At 46.9% G+C, this 11,691-nt stretch overlaps 1 pseudogene; it reads left to right on the forward strand.

The window, feature by feature from the left end:
* The first annotated feature begins 817 nt into the window (after positions 1-817).
* Positions 818-1,298, forward strand: LOC101648925 (annotated as a pseudogene).
* The last annotated feature ends 10,393 nt before the right edge of the window (positions 1,299-11,691 follow it).

Raw genomic sequence — 11,691 nt, forward strand, 5'->3', positions numbered from 1 at the left:
TCATGAGAAACGGAGAAAGGGTTGGAGCTGTCAAGGAGTTTGTGTTGCTTGGACCCACAGTCGATACTCCTGGAAGTGGCAGACAAGAGATCAGAAGACACGTTGCATTGGCTAAATCTGCTGCCTGGGACCACGTTAAAAGTATTAGAGAGAAAGGATGTTCCTTTGAGGACGAAGGTGCACCTGACCCAGCCTTGGTGTTCTCCATTGAATCATATGCATGTGAACGTTGGACACTGGGGAAGGAAGACGGAAGAAAACTCCCCGCATTTGAGTCGTGGTGCTGGAGGAGAATATAAAACGTACCATGGACTGCTAAAAGGACAAACGAATATGTCTTGGGAGAAGTATGGTCAGAGGGCTCCTTAGAGGCAAGGATGGCAAGACTTTGTCTCACATCCTTTGGGCATGTTGTCAGGAGAGACCAGTCCGTGCAGAAGAGCATAATGCTTGGTAAAGTGGAGGGGCAGCCAAAAGCAGGAAGGCCCGTGCAGGATAGACTGACAAAGGGCTGCAGCAATGGGCTCAGGCACAGGAATAATCTGAGGACGGTGGGGGACTGTGCAGTTCTCTGCTGTGCTGTGCACTGGTCACTATGGGGCGGGACAGAGATTTGATGGCACCTAACAATATGTCCAGTTCTCCTCCCTGACCATTGGGCTGTGGTGGCCACTCAGGTTTTACACACGCCATAGACTCTTGGGAGAAGTACAGCCAGGGTCCCGCCTCCCGCCGTGTCACTTCCTCTCCAGCCCTCGCGTAGCCAAGAGGGAGACCCGGTGCTACCGCGGCCCTCTTTTTCCCAGGCGGCGGGAAGATGGCGGACACTCAGACTGAGTATGCCTACCAAAAGCAACCGACCATCTTCCAAAACAAGAGGTGGGCCCTGTTGGGAGAAACTGGCAAGGAGAAGCTCCCCCGTTACTACAAGAGCATTGACCTGGGCTTCGAGATGCCCAAGGAGGCCATTGAGGGCACCTACATGGACAAGAAATGCCCCTTCACCGGCAACATCTCCATCTGAGGGCAGATTCTGTCCCTCAGGCGTGGTGACCAAGATGAAGCTGCAAAGGACCATGGTCATCCGCCGAGACCACCTGCACTACATCCACAAGCACAGCCACTTTGGGAAGGGCCCCAAGAACATGTCCGTGCACCTGTCCCCCTGCTTCAGGCATGTCCAGATCAGCCACATCGTCCCCATGGGAAAGTGCCGGCCCCTGAGCAAGACCATGCCCTACAACTTGCTCAAGGTCACCAAGGCTGCAGGCACCAAGTAGCAGCTTCAGAAGTTCTGAGCCTTCTGCCTTCCAGTGAAATAAAGTTAATTTTGGTCTCACTCAACAAAGGGGGGGGGGGGCGGACTCCCAGCAAGATGGTGACCGAGTAACACATACCAGAGGGACTCTGCAGAAATCAGTGCAGGAGAGCAACTGAGAGCGGAACTCCACTCTGCTGGGACACAGCAGGGGCATCAGAAAGATAAGTGGACACAGACCCACTAGGTTTTCAGGAGCTGTGGGCTTGGGGCTTACCACTGTGGAGGCCAGCTGAGCCCCACCACAGCCGCCAGCCCAAGGGCTTTACTTGAATACAGCCACAGCTCGCAGCAGCCTCTGGGCAGGGTTTAAACCCCTCCAGCCCCACAGTCAGGCAGGCAATCAGGGCTCAGCTATATCTTTACTTTTGTTTCTCTCTCTTCTCTTTTCCCCCCAGTCTTAGTGGGCTCAGATTTTTTCCCTTCTCTTTCCTGTCACAGGCCACTGCTGGCCTCGAAACCATTCCCCTTCGTCTAGGGCAATGACGCCCCTCTCCACCCAGCTGGGGCAGCTCCAGCGCTTTGCAGAATGACACGCGACTGGGGAAACCCTGCCCACCTTCTGCCACAGGGGAACTCTCACCTACCCTCTAAGACCCTAAGTGGTCTGGGGAACTCCCACCCATCCTTTAGGGTGCTCCACTTGGCTGGGAGAACCTCTGCCTGCATTCCATGGAGCTCCACATGGCTGGGGGTGACCCAGCCGTCCTCCGCAGTCCCACGTGCCGAGGGAACTTCCTCCCACTATCCCTAGTGCTTCCCACGGCCTACGGCAGCTCTGCCAACCCTCTCCTGTGCCCCATGCTGCTGCAGGAACCTCTTCCATGCCCACGCAGCTATCTAGCCGACTAGGGCAATTCCACCCACCGTCCATGGCCCTCTACACCAAAGCGGGCACACCCACCTGCCCTTCGCAGCCCTCCCGTTGCAGCAGGCACCCCCGCATCCCCTCTGAGGTGCCCCAAGTCACCATGGGCCACACCAGCACGACTTCCTCTGAGATCATACAGTGCAACGCCATCCTTGTGGGTACACAACCACCCAACCAGCATCCCCTGAGAGGACCATCCGACTTTCCCTCCAAATAACAGAATACTGGTTGGCTAGGGAAAGAGTGAAACCACGGGAGGATAAAGTGGTATCCCAACCCCACAATGCAATGAGCTGCAGGGAGTTTGAAGAAGCATTCCTACACGTCTCCCAAAGAGAGCCTAGTGCTCTTTGAGTCTCTGGAAAATGGCGCCGGGCTTCTCTAAAACAGAACAATGCAAACAGCAATCAGCCCCAACAACCTCAAAACAAAACAGGAGAAACAAACAAAAATGTCAGGAGAAGTCCTGAATCTAATGACGTGCATAGAAGAAGCAGACATTGATCCACCAAAGTCAGAAATCTTCAGAATGCTGCCCAGAGTCATACAAGATATGAGGGAAGCTATACAGAAAAAGGATAAAATGATAGAGGAGATAAAGGCCACGCACCAAAGGAAAATATAAGACCTAAGGGATGAGATAACAAAGGCCAATAGCAAATCCACAGACTTCGCCCACAAATTTGAGGAGGTAGAGGATCGCACCAGTGACCTAGAGGATAACCAGGCAGACTTCAACAAATGGGAAATGCAGTTAAATAAGATAAAATAATAAAAATAAGATAATCAGAGAAGCTGAAGAAAACCTAAGGGCCACATCTGATGCTATGAATAGAAACATTAGAACAATTTGACTACCTGAACAAGACACAACAAAGAAATTAAAGGCAAAAATAGCAAGGGGATTGTTAGAGGAAAACTTCCCCAGCTTAATGAATGAAAACCAGGCAACCATTCAGGAGGTCAAAAGAACACCAGCTAGACTGAATCCCAAGAAGTCACCAAGGCACATAATAGTTAAACTATCCAACTTTGGGGAAAAGAGAAAATCATGAGAGCAGCTAGAGAAAACAAGCAATCACATATAAAGGTAACCAATAAGAGCATGCTCAGGTATATTGGTGGACACCATGAAGAAGAGGAGAGAGTGGAGTGACATATTCCAAAAATTGTAGGAAAATAATGCAAACCCAAGAATACTCTATCCAGCCAAATTATCTGTCAAGATAGATGGAGAAGTAAGAGTCTTCCCAGACAAGGAAAAACTCAAAGACTAGATTAGAAGAAACCCAGCCCTACAAAAGATCCTTGGCACCCCAGTATGGGCAGAAGAGCAACACTCACCAAGCACAAATAAGAGACCCCCACATAAAACAACCTCACCAGAGGGCAACAAAGAGAAAACAGACCCCAAGATAGCATTGGCTAAAGGATGGAAAGAAGTCAAGAATGAAACACACACACACACACACACACACACACAACAACAACACTGATCAGAAAGGGAGGTAGGAAAACACCCAACACAAAAGGTACAAGATGACATCACAGAGTCCACAGATGGATGTAAAGACCCTAAATATGAATGGACTGAACTTAGGCATTAAAAGGCAGAGGCTAGCAGACTGGCTTAGAAAACAAAACCCATCGATCTGCTGCCTACAGGAGACAGAATCGACAGACCGCTGGCAAACCTAATCAAAGAAATGAAGGAACAAATTTCAATAGCAAGGATGAGGGATGAAACAGGGGACATTACATCAGACCCTAATGAAATCAAAAGGATAATTACACAGTACTATGAAGGCCTGTACTCCAATGAATTAAACAACTGGGAAGACATGGACAAATACTTGGAAAAACAATTCCTCCCTAGACTATCCCCAGTGGACATCAAGAATCTCAACAGACCCATAGCAATAGAATAGACAAGGTTATCAAGTGATTACCAACAAAAAAATCCTCCGGACCAGATGGCTTCACAGGAGAATTCTACCAAGCATTCAGGGAAGAACTGACACCAATCCTACACAAACCCTTCAAGAACATAGAAAAAGATGGCAAACTCCCGAACTCCTTCTTTGAAGCTAGTATAACTCTGATACCGAAACTGGGCAAGGATTGCACAAGGATCGAGAACTACAGACCAATATCGCTAATGACATCAATGCAAAAATCCTTAACAAAATATTGGCCAATAGAATATAAAAGTATATAAAACAAATAATTTATCATGACCAAGTGGGGTTGATACCAGGGATGCAGGGATGGTTCAACATATGAAAGACCATTAGTATCATTCGCCACATTGACATGAAAAATTATAAGATCCACATGATAATATCGATAGATGCAGAAAAAGCATTCGACAACACCCATCACCCATTCCTGTTTAAGACACTTGAGAAGATAGGAATGGAAGGAAAATTCCTCAAGACAATACAAGCTATATATGAAGAACCAACAACCAACGTGGTAGACAATGGAGAAAAGACTAACACAATCCCACTGAAAAAGTGGGCCAGACAAGGATGCCCCTTGTTCCCACTCCTATTTAACATCATACTGGAGGCCCTAGCTAACAATATAAGGCAAAGAAAAGACATCAAAGGTATTCATCTGACTATCATTATTTGCAGATGATAGGATTTTGTATATGGAAAATCCCAAAAGCTCCACCAGAGGAGTACTGGAAGCAATAGAGGAGAGTGGCAGGATACAAGATCAACAAACAGAAGTCCATTGGACTGCTATACACATCAGACAAGACCATGGAAGAGGGGGTCAAAAAGGTGGTAGCCTTCACAATAGCCAAGTACAACTGGAAATATCTAGCGATATACCTGACTAAAACAAAAGATCTATATGAGGAAAACTGCAGAACACTATTACAAGAAACCAAGAGTGACCTCAACAAATGGAAGAATATCCCATGCTCGTGGATTGGAAGACTCAATATAGTAAAGATGTCAGTTCTGCCAAAGGCACTATATAAGTTCAATGCTATCCTGATACAAATACCATCATCTTTCTTCAAAGAATTGGAAAAACTGATTACCAACTTCATATGGAGAGGGAAGAAGCCCAGAATTAGCAGAGAACTCCTCAAGAAGAAGGACACAGTGGGAGGACTTGCTTTACCTGACTTTAGCGTCTATTATACAGCCACAGTGGTCAAAACCGCATGGTATTGGTATAATGACAGATACTCAGACCAATGGAAAAGAACTGAAAACCCAGAAATAAAATCATCAGCAAACAGCCAACTGATCTTCGATAAGCCCCTCCCCCCAATCAAATGGGAAACAGATGCCCTCTTCAACAAGAGGTGCTGGGAAATATGGGTATCTACCTGCAGAAAAATGAAGCAAGACCCTTACCTCACTCCATGCACAAGAATAAACTCAAGGTGGATCACAGACCTTGAGGTAAATCCCAAACTATTAGGACCATCAATGAGGGAATTGGGACCAACCTGAGAATATTGGCTCAGGGAATACATAGGCTATCAGAAATAGGGAAGGACACAAATACAGATGAGGCACAAATTGACAAGTGGGATATACTGAAGATAAAGCACCTGTGTACATCCTAAGAATTCACCAAGAGAGTAATCAGAGAGCCACGGACTGGGAAAACATCTTTAGCAATCACACATCAGACAAAAAGGCCTTATTGCTGAAAATCTACAGTACTCTGCTAGCGTCCAAAGGAAAACAACGAATTTCCCACTGAGGAGGTGGGCAAAGGACCTGAACAGAAGTTTCACAGGGGAAGAAATCTGAATGGTCAATAAACATATGAGAAAATGTTCTCGATCATTAGCCGTAAAAGAAATGCAAGTTAAAACTATAAGATATCACCTAACACCCTCAAAGATAGCCCAATCCAGAAAATAACAACTGTTGGAGGGGCTGTGGTGAGATAGGAACTCTCGTCCACTGCTAGTGGACCTGTAGGTAAGTACAGCCACTATGGAAATCAATTTGATGGTATCTAAAACAGATGGAAATCGAGCTACCATATGACCCAGCAATCCCTCTACTGGGCATATACCCAGAAGAGACAAGAAACAAACCACGACCAGACATCTGTGCTCCAATGTTCATTGTGGCACAGTTCACAATCGCCAGGAGTTGAAAACAACCCAAATTCCCATCAACAGATGAGTGGATTGAAAAACTGTGATTGATACATACATACATACATACATACATGGAGTACTACATGTCACTAAAAAGCAGTGATGAACACATGAAGCACATCGCCGCATGGGAAGAACTGGAGGAAATTATGCTAAGCGAAGTAAGCCAAGCACAAAAGAACAAGTACAATATGAGTCTGCTAAGGTAAGCCTAAACATACAAAAGGGGCAGAGGGGAAAAGCTACTGTATACATACATTCCCCGGGAGAGGTCCAGGTATTATGGCAGGGGCCAGACCCAACCAGGGATACATAGGGTAGCCAACTAAAAAGGAGGGGGAAAGAAAGAAAAAAAATACATAGGTACTGGGGGAACAGAGCACTAATCCACCGAAGGGGAGGGTGTTGCTTATAGCTCTACAGAAGAGAGAAAGAGGGACCAGACTTCAACCCAGTGCACCAAGGCATGAATGCAACATACAGGCTTGAAGCAGGGAACCAATAGAGATTGTGTGGCTAGCCCCAATCCCAACTACATGGACACCCCACCACCACCACCCACCGTCCACCCAGAAGAATTCACTTCAGAGGACAGCACTGAAGCCACAGCTCAGGGAGAGGGGTCCATCTGATCAGAGCACACGGGAGCAAATGAAGAGGGAAGGAGAGAGAGTGGAGCACATCCTGGCCCACCAAGCCCCAAGGACGGACGATACCCTTGCTCAGAGCAGCCAATGCACAGAGAGGACCATAGGGCCAGCCCCACCACGAGACAAGACGCCCCTCCCTGACCTTAATGCTACGAGGGACAACACTGGAAGCACAGTGTGGGAACTGTGCCCGATCTGACCCCACCACACCGTGGCAAAACGCTAAGGGCGTGCAACAGAGCAGCAAGGGGAGCAAAGCAATGATGTCCCCAGGGAATACCAAAGATAGACTTTGGGGCCAGGGCATAGCACCCCATCAGACTCAACCAGAAAACACTCCTAAAGGTCAACAAACAGAACTGGGACTATTTATAGGCTTTTCTTTTTTCGAAATTGGTTGTTGCTTGTTTTGTTTTGTTTTGCTCTGTCTTGCTTTTGTGCTTATTATTGTCTCTGCATGTCTATCTACATAAGATAGACGGGATAAGCAATCCGAAGGAGAAAACAACAGGACCAAAGGTTCTGGGGGAACACAGGAGAGGGGGAGGTGGGGGAAAGGAAGTGGGTGTTAACAAACCCAAGGACAAGGGAACAACAAGTGATGGAAAATCAATGATGAGGAGGGTGTAGGAGGCCTAGTAGGGCTTGATCAAGGGCAATGTAACTGAGAGGAAGTACTGAAATCCAAATGAAGGCTGAACATGATCGTGGAACAAGAGGAAAGTAAAAGGAAATAGAGGAAAGAACTAAGAGGCAAAGGACATTTATAGAGGTCTAAATATAGGCATGTACATATGTAAATATATTTTTATATAACTATAGGGAAATAGATCTATGTACATATAATTATAGGTTAAGCATTAAGGTAGCAGGTGGACCTTGGGCCTCTACTGAAATACTCCCTCAATGCAAGCACACTTTGTTCTAATAACCTGGCATTCCGTGATGCTCACCTTCCTGACACAATCACTGAAGACAAAATGGGTAAATAAACAATGTGGTAAAGAAAGCTGATGGTGCCCGGCTATCAAAAGATATAGTATCTGGGGTCTTAAAGGCTTGAAGATAAACAAGCGACCGTCTAGCTGAGAAGCAACAAAGCCCACATGGAAGAAGCACACCAGCCTGTGTGATCGTGTGGTGTCGATGGGATCAGGTATCAGAACACAAAATCATATCAATGTAAATGAAGGGGAGTGCAGAGTGGAGACTCAAAGCCCATCTGTAGACAATTGGACATCCCCTTACAGAAGGGTCACACGGAAGAGACAAGCCAGCCAAGGTGCAGTGTAGCACCGATGAAACATACAACTTTCCTCTAGTTCTTGAATGCTTTCTCTCCCCCCACTATCATGACCCCATTTCTACCTTACAAATTCAGCTAGACCAGAGCATATACACTGGTACAGATAAGAGATGTAAACACAGGGAATGCGGGACAGATAAACCCCTCAGGACCAATAATGAGAGTAGCGATACCAGGAGGGGACGGGGGAGGTGGGGGAGAGAGAGGAGCCTGATCACAATGGTCTACAGGTAACCCCCTCCCAGGGGGATGGACAACAGAAAAGTGGGTGAAGGGAGACATCGGTCAGTGTAAGACATGAAAAAATAATAATAATTTATAAATTATCAAGGCTTCATGAGGCAGGGAGGGGAGGAGAGGGAGGAGAAAAATAAGGAACTGATGCCAAGAGTTCGAGTAGAAAGAAAACATTTTGAATATGATGATGACAACAGATGTGCAAATGTGCTTGACACATGGATGGATGGATTGTGTTAAGAGTTGTACGAGCCCCCAATAAAACGATCTTTAAAAAAAAATTTTTAACATAAAGAAATAAAATATTCCCAAGAACTTGTAATATTTCTGCATTAAAAATAAAGTACGGCCTGAGTGCTCCTTAGAGGCCAGGGCTATGAGACCTCATCTCACGTACTTGGACTGCTGTCTGGGGACGTCGCACTTGGAAGAGCAGGTAAGGGAGGCCTCCATCGAGATGGGCCGGCGCGGCGACGACGACACACACCAGGCGGTGTTTCATTCTGGTGTGGGGTCGCGGTGCGTCAGGACAACCTCGGCGGCACCTGACGGGAACAGGAACATAGACTCCACACCGCATCCAGTGGCCTCACGTGCACACGGAAGTGGGACATGGAATAAGAAGACCGAGGAAGGAGCTGACACATTTCTCTCTCCTTCTTCCCAAGGTTCATTGGCCTGTGACGCACGTATACAACCCAAGAGTTGAGAGGTATACAATCATCACCACAATCCGTTTGGGAACATTTTCTTCATTCTTGTTAGTTCCCATTTCCCCCCAACCTGCCCTGCCATCTCTCCAAGAAACCAGTAACCTGCCTCTATAGATTTACTTATACTAGATTTCATACATGGAAAAACACGAAAAAACAAACAAACAACTAAAAGAGCTGATACCAAGGGCTCAAGTAGAAAGAGAATGTTTTGGAAATGCTGGTGACAATATATGTACAAATGTGGTGAGCACAATGGATGTATGGATTGCTATAAGAGCTGTAAGAGCCCCTAATAAAATGATTTATTTTTAAAAGTTAGCAAGAATGAAAAGTGCAATAGATAAAACCTCAGTTGAAAAGCAGAGCATATTAAAAACTAGAACAAATTTAAATGGATCACAAGGGAGACCAAATGATAGGCTGCTAATGGGTCAAAAGGGGGGTCAAATGATAAGATACATATTTTGGCCTGTGTCTGCCGCAATTGAATTTGCGACGCTCTCAAAGAGTCTGATAATAGGGCTATTCAGATCCCTCAACTGTGACCAGAGACTATTCCCCAGAGGCTCAATCCATGGGTGGACCCGGCAAGAACTGACACGTTTCAATTGTGGTGCCAGAGAAGAAAGAGCATCCCGGTCTCTCTGGAAACAAGTTCAGCCGGTGCTCCTGGAAAGGAAGATGGCAAGACTCCACCTCGTGTCCCTGGGGCGTGTTCTCAGGAGAGACCGGTCCCTGGAGAAGGACACTGTGCTTGGTAAAGTGGAGGGGCAGGGAGAGAGAGGAGGGTCCGTCGTGGGATGAACTTGCCCGGTGGCTGCAACAATGGGCTCAAACGTGACGATTGTGAGGGTGCCGTTCTGCGTGTTCAGAGTCACTGGGAGTCCGACTTGACTTGAGGCACATTGTGACTGCCTTTGTTTGACTATGTTTGCTTCGGCCTCCTCTCATCTACGGAGGAGAGAGGATGGATAAAACATCGTTGGGGGACGAAAAACAGAAACGTGGGCGAAGGGAGACAGCAGAGGGTGTAAGATATGAAAATAATAATCATTTATCATGGGTCCACGAGCAGAAGAGGGTGGGGGTGGGGGTGGGGGTGGGGAAGAGAAACGGATACCATGGGCTCAAGGGGAAAGCAATGATGTTTTGAAAGCAATGATATACAAATGTGTCTGATACACTGGATTGTTACAAGAGCTGTGAGAGCCCCCAATAAAATGATGTATTCATTTAAAATATTAAATAAATAAAACGTCTCTGGCATTTGCCCGTGGAAACATCAATTCCAGTGTTTTTCATGCCTTTGTGAAGCTCCGTGTGTCCTTCTGTCTGAAGGACCTCACTTAGCACCCTGGTAGTACATAGCTCCTGATGAGACATTCCCTCTGCTTTTGTAAGGGGGGGGGGGACTATTTTGCTTTTGTTTTTATGTCTATATCTCCTAGACACAGCATCCTAGGCTGACCCTACCGCCATCCCACCTTCCCTTTGCCCAGGTCAAGATGCCGCTCCACCGTCTCCTGAGTGCCATAGTTCCCCGTAAGAAATCAGCTGTCCTGCCTTCTAGTCCGCTGTACTTACGGGTTCTTTCTGCTCCCTCACTGATTTTAAGATGGTTCCTTCACCATTAGTTTTGAACCAATTTCACCACGCTCTGCCTGAGTGCAGGTCTGGGCTGTCCTTTGATTTTTCCTGTCCCCCATGTGCGAGCTTGGTTGCGCTTTTTGAATCTGTGGGCTTGTAGTTTTCCTCTTCTGTGGAAACTACTTGTCCACTATTTCTTCCAGTATTCCTCCTGTCCCCAACTCTCTCTCCCCTCTCTCGGGCGTGGGTGCTGCAGTTAAACATCCGTGAGGCCCCTGGAAGTTGTCCTGGACCTCACTGAGACTCCGTTCATCTTTGAAGCCCTGTCTTCTTTCTCGGTATGTGTCGTGGTTAGTGTCTATAACTGTCTTCAGGTCTGCTAATCATTTCTTCGGAGTGCTCTAACCTGCCATCCGGGATCATTTTCACTGGGCACGTTGCAGGTTTTATCTCTAGGAATTTGACGCGGGTCCCTTTTTACATCTTCCACGTCTCTATCTAACTTTAAGAACTTATGGGGCACAGTTGTAACGGCTGCTTTAATGTCTTTTGTCGGCCATTTCTAACATCTGCGTCAGCTCTGGGCTGGCTCCGATGGTTTATTGCTTCATTATAGGTCATGTTTTCCTGCCACTTAACTTTTTATTGGCTTTCAGACATTGCGTGTTTTACCTGGTTGCGTGTTGGAACTTTTTATTCCTGGATGTGTTGCTAAGCTTTGTTTCCATTCGCTGTTTGACCCTCCTGGTTGTAGATTAGGAGACTTGCTGGTGCTCAGTCTGAGGTTGCTTCTCCCACTGCGGCCGCAGGGCCCTGCATGAGCACTGGCGATGGGCCGGCAGCAGGTGGCCCTGGACTGACA

This window comes from Echinops telfairi, unplaced genomic scaffold (assembly GCF_000313985.2).
Source record: "Echinops telfairi isolate 266 unplaced genomic scaffold, ASM31398v2 ScPeMD7_18;HRSCAF=68, whole genome shotgun sequence".
In the NCBI taxonomy this organism is placed as follows: Eukaryota; Metazoa; Chordata; class Mammalia; order Afrosoricida; family Tenrecidae; genus Echinops; species Echinops telfairi.